We start from the raw sequence: 13,662 nt of genomic DNA on the forward strand, positions 1-13,662 counted from the left end.
AAAACAGGCTCTACAGAGATTTGCATATAGGAAGTTTATTGGGAAGAACTTTCTGCAAAAATATCTATAAGACTGTGAACACAGAAGAACTAGCCAGATGAATTTGGACTTTAGCAGTTATAACAGAGGTGTCTGCCTCAGTCCATGCCACATGGACTGGGACAGTCTTTTGCATTTGTCTTAAATTGAGGCAATATACCGGCACACCTTTGCACCCTTACATCCACCCAACTTTGGATTTCAGCTGCCCTTGGGGAATTAGTGTGACCTTGGGAATGGAAGCTCTTTTTCACTGACTGGATTTTCCAGGAGGCACTTAGAGGTAAGCTATCAGCAGCCAACACTACATATGTAGTCAGATTCCAGAGCCCATAGCACTTCCCAGAAGGATGAAGTACTTAAATTGACCTTTCTGACTTCTGTCTAAAACTCATATCTTAGGCCTCCCCACCAAAAATAAGATATGTGTCTGATTGGTAAAAACATGTACTACCTAATTTCTAGTGGCCCATATTAGTGGTGAAGTCACTGGGGAAATGTCAAGCATCATGAGAATGTCTACTCCTCCTTCTCTCTCACCTTAGACATGGATGCCCTCAAAAAGTATGTAGTTTGCTTCCTATCTAACACATGATAATAGAGCCTACCACAGGAGTTGGTCCACACCCTGCAACCCATATACACCTTTTGTGCATGTACTGATATATTGGCTGGCTTGGTGAGTTCATATCAGGAAAAACGTAGGAGACTGATGCATTATCAATACACCTTTAATTGTATTCAAGTTGCTATAGTGTGACTCCATTCATATTTGTGTCCTTGTAATGTTTCTCAATTGCTTACAAGCTAGAGAGGTGGAGAAAAGAAACTAGTCTTCCCAAATAATGTCTTAAAACAATTAAGGAAGTAAATAAAATACATAGACACAGACAGGAAGAATTACTTTAAAATATAGTGAGTGAATAAACAAGACAATTTTGGGTGGGGGTCAATAAAGTAAAAAAAAAAATCCTCCATGTAAAATGATTACAAAAAAAGACATAAAATATGTGGAAATTACTTCTATAGTATAAAGCCACAGAAATGAAAATAGGGAGAGGAGGGGCGAAGAGGGGAGAGAGTGCTGTGTTCAATCATATGCTCATAAATTATAAAATATAACTGAAATGAATAATTTTCTCAAAACATATAAATGACTAAAAATTCTAAAGAGGTAGAAAATACTAATAACTGGAAGAAAGTTTAAAGTCAATAAAAAATTGGCACCAAAATGTTCTAGAATAGACAGTTTTATGGGTGATTCATTTGTGCTTTGCTCTATAAAATGTGTTAAATTGTAGAAAAATAAACTTCCTCAATTTGTTTTAAAATAATGATATAAGATTTATATAAAATCCTTTTAAAATAAACAAAAAAAACATTAAAGACCACTCTTAGAGTAGAATCTCAAATATAAAACAAGAACAACAAAATTAATAACCAATAGAATTAAAAATATGTGACTCAAAAATCCAGCATATATATATATTTCTCTGGAAAAAACTTAGTCCCATGACCATGCCTACCTCAGAATGATGTGCAATTTAAAATTTATGAGTCACTTATTTCTGTAACTTTTTACTTAATGTTTTCAGACCATGGTTGATAATGTTTAACTGAAACCATGAAAGTGAAACCACAGATAAGGGTGGGGGGGCAATCATATAATATAGCATAGTATATATAGTCTATAATTATAAATACATTAGAAATTAACTTAATAAAAGCACATTTAATTTTAATTATCTACTAGAGGCCCAGTGCATGAAATTTATGCACTGGTAGGGTCCCTAGCGGCTGCCAGCTGCTGGCCGGGTATTCCTTCCCATCCCCCGGCCACCTGCATCCACCGCTGGCCAGGGCCTTCCCTCCCTTCCCCCGCCACCTTCCCCCAGCCAGCCCGCCCCCTGGTCAAACTCCCGGAAGAACTCTGGTCAAGGGGACAATTTGCATACTAAACTTTTATTATATAGGATTGAAAAGAAGCATATAAGTGAATATAAACAGCTTATTATACTGGGAAAATTAATAAAGTAAATGTATTAATTATCCCCAATTTAATTCATTGGTTTAATAGCAATTTTATTGAAATCCCTTGCAATTCTTCTAATTTGACCAAATGATTCTAAAATCAATTTGAAAAGACAACTCAAGATATTTATAGAAAAGAATAATATTAAAATGACACTCGGTGTATAAGACATTAAGGAATACAGTATAGTTTTCAGTATTCAAAATCTGATATTGGTATAAGAATTGACAGAAACATGAAACAGAATGTACAGATGCTCAGCTGGTATGGCTCAGTGGTTGAGCATAGACCTATGAACAAGGAGATCACAGTTCAATTTCTAGTCAGGGCACATACCTGGGTTGTGGGCTCAATCCCCAGTAGGGGGCATGCAGGAGGCAGCCAATCAATGTTTCTCTCTCATCATTGATGTTTCTATCTCTCTTCCCTTCCTCTCTGAAGTCAATAAAAAAATATGTTTTTAAAAAAGAACATATAGATAAGCAACTGATACTTGATACCTCATATCTATCTGCATTGTGTACTCTATCTGGCTATGTATCTATACTGTTCAGGCTCTTGTGATATGCTAATTAGTTACTATATTTACCAATTTATATGTGATATTACAGTTGGTTAGGCTCTGGTAACAAATAGACCCAAGCATATAGTAGCTCAAAAGAATAGTTTGTATCTTGTTTATATAATAGTCTTGAATAGAGATTCCAGTTGAGTGGTTGCTCTAGTCTGTGTAAGTTATTTAGGGGTCCAGAATGCCAGAGGTCCTGCCTTTTTTTTTTTGGTCTGGGCAGGTTTCTGTTTTTTGTTTATTTATTTATTTATTTATTTATTTATTTATTTACTTATTTATCTATTTTAAATTCTTGCTTTAAAAATCATTCCTTAAGTCTTTTTTTTTTACAATATACAAAATAAATCAGTCTCACATATCTGGGTTCTCTCCTGTGAGTTTTCCATTGATTTTTCAGGAAGTTTTTCTGTATTTCAGTTGTAATACCAGTTTGTTCCTGGGAGCATGTCCATGCAGCATCCACTTACTCTGCCACCATTTTTAATCCTCTTGGTCCTGCCTTTTTTAATATGACAAAAGTGACTTCCAACATTCCCATGGTTACCACTTACACAATTAGCCAGAGGCAGAAAGAACATGGAGGAGTTTTAGGCCAGATCTGGAAGTTTCCTATATCACTTCCTCCTCTACTCTTCTAGGAATAATTTAGTCCCATGGCCATGCCCAACTGGATGGACAGCTGGGAAAAGTAATCTACCTGTGGGCTTGAAGAAGGGGAAGATGGATTTTGACGGACAGCTAACAGCTTCTGCTATACCTATTATCGCTCTTTTAATCTGCAGGCAACATTATGATCCAGTACTACAGTTATTATTCCCATTTTACATACAAGGAACTAAGGCACAAAGAATGCAGGGACCATGTCCAGAGTCACATAGTTATGAAATGGTTGGACTAGTAATCCCATATAATTTACTAATTTAAGAGTCCCTGCACATCAACTATTACTATAACTACTGCTATAACCACTACCACCACTACTACTGCTACTGCTATCCACAAACACACACACATGTACATGTGTGCATGTGCATTAATTATATTTATGAGAAATATGGTATTAAAGATCAGAGAATCAGTACTTATTTAATAATTAATCAAATGTACTATTTGGAAACCATAAGTATAAATATTTTTCTTATACTTTATAACAAAATCAGGCAGCTGATTTAATGTAGAAAATACAATCATTTAAAAATAAAAGAACATATTAGTTACTATTGATCAGCTCTTGGAAAATTTTGAATGTAATATGAAGTAAATTTTAAATAATCCTAATATATATAAAGAGCTAGGTGCCATCACGATCGAAAGGGCGACCAGTCACCATGAAGTGCATGGAGCACCTCTCGATACCCCCTCCCCGGCTCTTGAGCGGCTCACCATGGGGGGGGGTGCTGATGGCAGGGTGGGATTGAGGACTGTTGAGCAGCGGTGGCAGGCTGCTTCGCGGGGTGGCTGTGAGCTTAGCGGAGCAGTCACCTGGGTGGCAGCGAGTTTTGCGAAGCAGTCTGGCACAGGGGAGTTTCGCAGAGTAGTCATGGGGTGGGGGGACCCTGGTGGAGCAGTCGCAGGCTTCGCAGAGCATCCTGGGGCGGGAGCTTCATATAGCATTGCAGGGTGGCAAAGGCTATGCGATGGAGGCCAGGCTAGGCTTAGGGACCCTAACCACACACAATTTCATGTGCACTGGGCCTCTAGTATAGAATAAGTAGTGAAGGATAATACCAATATATTTGATTACATAAGAATTAAATATTTCATATGCCAAAAATCAGTAACATTAAAGGTAAACAAAAAACTAGTGAAATATGTGTAACATATTTGACAAATGGTACATTTATTCAATATTATAAAGTCATGTAAATAAAAGCACTGGTAACTTGCAGGAAAAAAACAAAGACATGAAGTACTTGTTTCACTATAGGGATAAAATAAAGTAGTGACAGAAATATAAATGACTACTATGTATTTGAAATGCAGTCAATACTGTTAGAAAACAAAGTAATATAAATTAAAGCAAGGAGATAATCTTTCATCCATTTGTGTATAGTAACTAAAAACAAATTTAATAAAAATCTACTATGTCAGGTATGTTTTGAAATTTTGGGAATGCTTTATTGAGCAAGGCATGTAGGAGACATGCTTCAGTGGAAGTATCTTTTAGTGGGCTGGGTTTAGACTAACCAAAACAAGAAAATAAAATATTAAAGATTAAATGCTATGCATAAGAGCTAAAGTAGAACCCTGACCACTGTGACTCAGTGCATAGAGCATCAGCCTGTGAATCAAAGAGTCATGAGTTTGATTCCAGGTCAAGGGCACTTATCTGGGTTGCAGGGCAATCCCCAGCCCCAGCTGGGTGCATATGGGAGGCAACCAATCAATTTGTCTCTCTCACATCAACGTTTCTCTCTTTCCCCCTCTCTCCCACCTCCCTTTTACTGTCTCTAGAAAGCAATGGGAAAAAAATGTCCTTGGGTGAAAATTAACATCAAAACAGAGTTAAACTAGGACATCATTATAACTGCATGACTTCTTACATTGGGTGGTTAGTGAAGACCTCTGAAGACATGGTATTTAATTGTGGATCTGAAAAACAAATCAGTCATGTAAAGACAGAAGAGGGCTCCAGCAAAAAGAAAAGTTAGCTGGAAAGTTAGCATGGCCACATTATGTAGGCTTATAAAATAGGGTAACAAGTAGATTTTGCTTAAAATTCCATGAGGTACTCTTTGAGGTTCTTTTCTTTAAATATATTTTATTGATTTCAGAGAGGGAGAGGAAGAGAGAGATAGAGACATCCATGATGAGATAGAATCATGGATTGGCTGCCTCCTGCAAGTCCCCCACTGGGGATTGAGCCTACAACTCGGGCATGTGCCCTTGACCGGAATCGAACCTGGGACCTTTCAGTTCACAGGCCGATACTCTATCCTAGCCAAACCAGCTAGGGCCTCTTTGAGGTTCTTTTAAAAAATATTGTCCTGTCTGCGTTTTGGAGAGTCGTTTGTAGGAAAGAGCAAGATAGGAAGCAAGGATACCAGTTAGGAAGCTTTGCAATAGTTCAAGTGAGAGAAGATCATATGCCTGGAAGTAAGGTAGTACTAGTAACAGCAAGGCCTGAGAGGGGGAAATGGATTTAAGAAAGATATATGTAAAAGATAAAATGGATTGGAATGTCCAGTTTACTGAAAATCAAGAGGACAATATATACTGATAAAAGGGTAATATGCTAATTCGATCAGATAGACCGGACGTCTTCTGGATGTCCTTCTGGATGTCCTTCCAGACAAAGCCATGGTGGCGGGGCCAAGGCAGAGACAGTTTGGGGCGATCAGGCAGGCAGGGGAGAGCAGTTAGGGGCAGTCAGGCAGGCAAGCAGAGTGGTTAGGGGTGATCAGGCAGGCAGGCAGGTGAGCAGTTAAGAGCCAGTGGTCCTGGATTGTGAGAGGGACATCCCCCGAGGGGCCCCAGATTGGAGAGGGTGCAGGCTGGGCTGAGGGACCCTCTCCCATGCATGAATTTTGTGCACCAGGCCTCTAGTGGTAAGTATAGTTCTGGACATATTCTACTGAAGAGCATTTAAAACAGTGGTTTCCAAACTTGGATAATCATTGGAATTCATGGAGGAACTTTGCAACAGTACATATATTAGAACATCTCTCCTGGATTTTCTGATTCAGTACTCCTGGTTTGCAAAACAGGTATCACCATTTTAAATAAGCTCCAATGATAATCAGAATACACAACTAGAATGGGAACTTTTGCTGTAGAATACTGCTCAATGTAGAGTTAATGATTTACTAGCACATAAATTGATAACAGAAAAAATGTGTTGGTTATGGTCTCATGGCTCCTGTTGTTGCAAGTGTATTTAGTAGCGATCTGAATATTCTCTTCTGTTGCTATTCTGAGCAGATGTTCACCGTCATTCATGAGAAATTAGGGCTTGAATATCCAGCACCTGTTGCCAAATCTTACCAATGGCAGATTCTCAACCTCTTTATCTATACATCTATTAATCCAGTTCATAATGATTTCTTTTATGGTTAGCATGTGCTTTTCCTGGCACAGAAAGATGTCCTCTGTATAGCCCAAAGTTCCCTCTACACAAATGATTATATCATCAGATGTCCAACACAATGATTTTCCACAGGAGAACTGTATACTGAAGAGTAAACCATTTTTCCTTGAGAAGTGTCCAGAATTTTATTCTAACTTACTAATATTCTTTTTTTAAAATATATTTTATTGATTTTTTTTTACAGAGAGTAAGGGAGAGGGATAGTTAGAAACATCGATGAGAGAGAGAGAGAAATATCGATCAGCTGCCTCCTGCACACCCGCTACTGGGGATGTTGCCCGCAACCAAGGTACATGCCCTTGACCGGAATCTAACCTGGGACCTTTTTACAGTCCGCAGGCTGACGCTCTATCCACTGAGCCAAACCGGTTAGGGCTAACTTACTAATATTCTTGTTAGAGGATTTCAGTAAGTTAAATAAATCCTGTATAATGCACACAGTGTGGTGTTCACAAAAGCAGTGCTTCACCATATGAAAGATATCATTCCTTTATGTAAATTGAACTCGCTAATTTGCTCTTCACAGACTTTTTAGTAGATCTCTACTTACTTTTATCTTCTGTTCACTGGTTTTGTCAGTAGTAGATGTTTTCTTAGTACCCACTCTGAGAATTAATTAAACTCTTTCCATACACTAATGATAGATACAGACATAATCAGTGCACATTAAATTTTTAAAAATAAACCCATTATAAAAATATCTTACCAATAATTATGTTAAAAGAACACATATGGCATGTTAAAATAACATTGTCAACACAAATATTCAGACTCCAATGGAGTCCTCTCTGTTATTTCTATTAAGTTGCATTGTAACTACACAAGGCACATATTCTGCTACTTTCTTTCATAGTCAGAAATCAGGGACAGTGTACTCATCTGAAGACCTACATATTTCTGAAAGTTCTGTTGACAAATGGATTCACCACTGTATTTGAAGGGCATTGTTCCCAAAAGAGAAGTTTAAAATCCTCTTGTCAGAAACCATAGAGATGGAAAACATATTAGTGGTTGCCACAGGATAGGCAGGAGAATGATTCTGACTATAAAAGGGTAGCATGAGGAAGATGTTTGTGGTGATGGAATAGTTCTGTATCTTGACTGGAATGCTGGTTTCACCAATCTACATATGTGATCAAATGACACAGGACTGTACTCACACATTATATCAGTATTAATTTCCTGGTTTTAATATTGTATTATGTATAAGATATACCTATTGAGGGCAACTGGTGAAGGATACAAGGTACCTGTCTGTCCTATCTTTGTACCTTCCTGTGAATCTGTAAGTATTTTAAAATAAGAAGCTAAGAAAAAACTCATCAGAGCCACTCTCCATTAGAGAGCAACAACCCCAAGCTGTGTGGAGGATATTTCTTTCAGAACCAGCATCATCAGATTTGCCTGCATTTTGGTTACCACATACCAAATAATGTATATCACTTCGCTAAGCTCTTTGCCTGGAATTTTGTCAATGCATAGCCTTCTCAATTCAGGAAAGATTTCTGCCTTTAGTATTTTCTCTTATTCAACCCACAATACCAAGCAGTGCCTCTTGGGTGAATGAATAAAGGAAGGAAAGATAGTCTTATCTATCCTACTAGAATTCTGAGTTCCTTCAGGGCTCAAAAAACAGATTCATCTATATTGGCAAAACATCTAACACAGTAGCTATTCAGTGAATGTTTCAAAAAGTAATAAATGGAATGTTATAAAATCATTGAAACTTATTGTTATTAATGTTTTAAAGGCTCTTTCAAACTTCTGCTTAAAGAAAATTGTCATTCCTATCAACCTCACTTTTATTTTTAATCTTGTATATTTTTAACATAACTGAAGGCAACCTATTTTTAATGAGGTAGTATACTTTTGCATGTATGTCTGTAAAATTGTACAGTTTTCTAAGATAGAAAATTACATTCAAAGCTGTTCTTGTAAATCATATCTTGCAGAGATTCTACATGGTTATGGCATCAGCTTTGCTACTTTTCAAAATAAATTAGTGGGACAGTTGGGATTTTGAAAATGGCTGCTTGATAACTGGTTTCTGAAAAGATGGGAAAGATGGGGAATCCCACCCAAAGGCCAATGAGATGCTGAGGCCCTGTGCTCATACCTTTCATACCTTACTGGCCCACCGGTAGTGTTTGAATCTTTAAGAACTTAGTCTTTATGTTTGGGGAGGAGGGAGGATAAAAAAGGGACAGACATGGCAAGTATCTGATCAAAGTTATACCTAATAATCTAGACATTTCTTCTTTTATTCAGCCTCTTGTGCTGTAATTATTAGACAACAGCCCTGGAATACAAGTGACAGAAAACCTAACACAAATAGGCCTTGAAAAAGGAGAATTTGTTGGCTTATGTAAAAAAGTTCTGAGTGAGACCTGAACTAGAGCCCAAACAATATTATCCTATTTTGATTTATATCCATTCTTAGCTCTGCCCTCGCCTCTTTTGTCTTCATTATCAGGCTCTACATGGTGACCTGCAGAATATCCAGGCTCAGGACTTCCCAAATTCAAGTACAATGGAAGAGATTTTCTCTTACCCATAAATTCTGTACAATTCTAAGGATTCATTCTTGGACTAGCTGGGTTCACATATCCACTTATGAAATAATCACTGTAGCTAAGAGTATTCTGTGAATCAATTGGCCAGGCCTGGGTCTTGTGCTCCACAACTGTAGTCAGTTCAGTTCCAACTAAACTAAAGGAACAGAATGTAGAATATCAATTCCAAAAGATATTGGGAGTACCATTACTATAAGAAAGAGATGAAGAGTTGCTACCAAGCCAAAACAATAAACATAAACTATATTCAGTACACTTGAGTGCTTCAGGCCCACTTGAGTCGTCTGCTTGCAATTTTCCAATGTGCTTCATTCCACTTTAAAAATTTTTTTTACCTTTATTGTTAACATTATTACAGATGTTCCCTTTTTTCCCACATTCCCCCCCATCATCCAGTTCCTACCCCTGCTCTATTGTCTGTGTCCAGGGCAATGAATATATGCATATAAGTTATTTGGTTAATCTCTTCCTGCTCCCTCCTTTCCCTCTGAGATTCATGAGTCTATTCCATGTTTCCATGCCTCTGGACCTATTTTATTCATCAGTTTATTTTGTTTAGTAGATTCCACATATAAGAAAGATCATGTGATATTCATTAATGACCTGAATTTGTATGTGAGTTCCCTAGGTAACCAGCATTGTGAAGTTAGGTGCTGAATTTGTTATAGCTTTGCATTTCTCACAGAGTGCCAAGGACTCTGCCATACCAACAATATACTCTTGCTGAATTATTGACTTTAAGTTGATTTGAATAATTGATCTTTTCCCCTATTTCAACATGATCAATCAATGTTCTGTGTTCAGTCTTGCAAAACTTCTCTAGGGTACTTTCTTATTTTTGGAGAGTTCCCATTTTTCTTTGACTTAAGGAAATACATTTATTCTTATTTTTATATAAAATCATCCACCAATTTCTAACTCATCTACACTAGGATTGGGTTTCAGTGAGTTTCTGATTGTCTTGAGGCTGTAAGGTTTTGACCCTCCCATCCCATAATTTATATCCTTCATAGATTTTTTATCAGATATCCAATTCATTATGCATGGTATGGCTTTAGCCATATAATTAGCCAGAATGAACAACAACCATAATAGGGTCTTTATATTGCAAATAAAATTCAACATTTCATAATTTAACAATAAAATGTCACTGGCATGAGAACTCTTCTGACCTTTTAGAGCAGTTGATATTTAAAATAGATACATAATGGTGTATGTTCTTTGCTAGTGAAGCTATATAATTGAGATAATTGGGATGAAAATGGGAAAATATTCAGTTCAGTGTAATAAAGCTTTGCGGAGCACTTACTATGGTTCCATGCCCTTTGCTATGTGTGGATGATAAGTAGATAAATAGGACATGGTATAAAGCCCCATGGTATGGGCCTACCCACAGAACCTTTAAAAATAATCTCATAAGGCTAGTAATAGAGTTCCTCATCCTACTCAATGAGAATGAAGAAGGGAAGATTAAAGACATAAGATAACAGTTTCTGAATATAGTTAGTTTTATGAATGTTTCCAAATAACTCCAGATTTGCATTGTATAGAGATAGTTTGTTGCTTGGAGAGGTTTAATAACTTGCTTAAGATCGTGCCTGGAAACAGTTTGCTTGGCATCTAAAGACTTGTATTTCCTATCAATCTCAATCTTCCCTATTAAAAGTTACTACTCTTTTCACACTATATATATTATTGCCTACAGTTAATGAACCACAACTACAGCAGAATCTTTCTATAACATAATACATTTAAAAGCAATTATTTTTAGAATAAGTAAGAAAATTAAAAAAAGATCTTATTTGTATGCTGAGTTGAGGTCCACACCTACCATATCAATTGAAAAATGGGTATGTATTAAATGTATCTGTGCCAGATGTTCAATTTGACAGAGTACATACAAAGAATAAAGTTCTCAAGTTGTGGTCCCTTTATTTGGAGGCATAAGATAGAATAAAATGTATATACAGGCTTACATGTCACTTTGACTTTATAAACAAATATGATATTTTCCACAACTTTTACTCATAGACATAGACAACAGTATAGTGATTACTTGAGGGAAAATGATAACAGAAAAAAGACTTGACTTTGGATAGTGAACACATGCTACAATATACAGACGATATGTCATAGAATTGTACACTTAAGCCTATATAATGTTATTAACCAATGTCACCACAATAAATTCAATAAAATTCAAAAATAAATATAAATTAAAAATAAAGTATTAACAAGCTCCACCTTTACAAATAAAACAAGCTGTAATTGATTTGAAAGGCCTATACATTCCAGTGCTCCATAAAGGTAGCCAAACTCCACCCATCAAGATAAATATAGGGTACTGCATATTTAAGATGATTATATATCTCAGTGGGTAATTTTCAAGCATATATGAGAGAGATGATATTTATAATAAACCAAGCCAAGTAATTGTTTATATTTTAGTGAAACCAAAAGCATATCATTTAGAGTTGTCAGTAGGAATATGTTGGTTTCTTTATTATTTTTTTAAATATTTTTATTGACTTCAGAGAGGAAGGGAGAGATAGAAATATCAATGATGAGTGAGAATCACTGATTGGCTGCCTTCTGCACGCCCCCCACTCGAGACTGAGCCCACAACCCAGGCATGTGCCCTTGACTGGAATCGAACCCGGGACCCTTGGATCCACAAGCCAACGCTCTATCCACTGAGCCACACTGGCCAGGGCTGTTGGTTTCTTTAGTATTTATTTCTCTTTTGAAGCATCCTCTGGGATTTTATTGAATTATATAACTATTTTTGTAGAGCTCTTGATACACACAGTTTCCTAAAGATAGAAAACCTTTTGAACTAATGAAACTGCACATATATGGCTATATATATTCAATCTAAAAAAATGGAAACATAAATATAGCTTCAAACAAAAATGCTCCCTTACTTGAGAGTTTACACTAGGCTTCTATACAGTGAAACACCTTGAATGTAGTTATCCTTTCGACTAATCCTCTTTTCCTAGCTTCCATACTACACATTTTTACTTGGATATTTCACAAGTAAAATATATCAGAATCTATTACCTTACCCATAAACTCATCCCTCCTGTGTTTCCAGTTCTATATGTGATAACACTCGGGATTAATATTTATGAGTCATCCTTAGTATTTTCTTTTGTTTTACATTCATACCCTGTTTATTACATCTCATTAATATTCCTAAATATACTCTTACTTTCTTATTTTGTACATTTATTTTTATTTCACTTGAGCTATTATAATAGTCACCAAGTTTATCTCTTTTTATTAATCTTACTCTTAAAACCTTCTTACTCTCACTAAAATCTAGATCTGTTCATGTCACCCAGTGATCCCACATTACCTACAGGAAAACTTCCCAAACTCCTTAAGATGGTATTTAAGACACTTCATGATCTGTTCCCAGTCCTACACCAGTATCAATAACAAGGCACATTAAAATATAGATATATACTTTTACAATTGCACTGAAAGTTTCCCTTTTCAACTAACTCTTTATGTTCATTCTTCCTTTTAGAGGCCAACTTCTCAAGAGTTGTTTACATTTGCTATCTTCATTACTTCATAATCTATTTACTTCTTAAATCACTCCAGTCTGATCCTGTTTCTCCACCATTAATGTTACCACAAAATGTCTTACTCTTTGATTACCAATGACCTCCATATTTTGTCCAATTAATAATAGTTTTAGTCTTCCTTTAATTAGACTGCTCTATTACATATGACATAATTGAATACTTGATCATAAACACTCCTTCAGATTCTGAGAAATCCCCCATTTCTGGTTCTCTTCTTACCTCTCTACCTATTCTTTTGAAAATTTCCTTTGCAGACTCATTATATTTTAGCTAGCCCTTAAATGTTGGAGTTGCTCAAGGATCGCTCCTTGATCCTGTTCACTTCTTACTTTTGCCTTAGACAATGTCATATACTCCCTCAATTCAATTATAAGCAAATAACTCACAATATTGGATCTCTCTAGCACAAATATTTTCTCTAAGCTCCAAAACTATTCAATGGTCTTTCTGACATATATACTTGAATATAGAATATGTACTTAATATCAACATATCCAAAACTGAACTTCTTATTGTCTCTACCAAACAGCTTCTTCACCTATATGTCTTGGCTCAGTGAATGCATTAATTATATACCCAATATTACTAGTCAGAAGCCTGAGCAACAACCATGACTTCCTTTTTCTGACCTTTTACATCAAAATAATTGCTAAGTACTGACAATATTAACTTCTAAATATTTACCTAGATCTCTTGTCCACTACAAAATACAACCACTATTCTTATTTTCTCTTGCCTATACCAGCACAATAATCTTCTAACAT

The 13,662-nt window shown here is 36.2% G+C and overlaps 1 non-coding gene across 1 annotated transcript; it reads right to left on the reverse strand.

The window, feature by feature from the left end:
* Nucleotides 1–11,937: 11,937 nt before the first annotated feature.
* Nucleotides 11,938–12,010, reverse strand: TRNAH-GUG. The gene has a single exon. It is a non-coding gene; the product is annotated as a tRNA-His (tRNA).
* Nucleotides 12,011–13,662: the final 1,652 nt, after the last annotated feature.

The sequence above is a fragment of the Myotis lucifugus genome, unplaced genomic scaffold, assembly GCF_000147115.1.
Source record: "Myotis lucifugus unplaced genomic scaffold, Myoluc2.0 scaffold_40, whole genome shotgun sequence".
NCBI lineage: Eukaryota > Metazoa > Chordata > Mammalia > Chiroptera > Vespertilionidae > Myotis > Myotis lucifugus.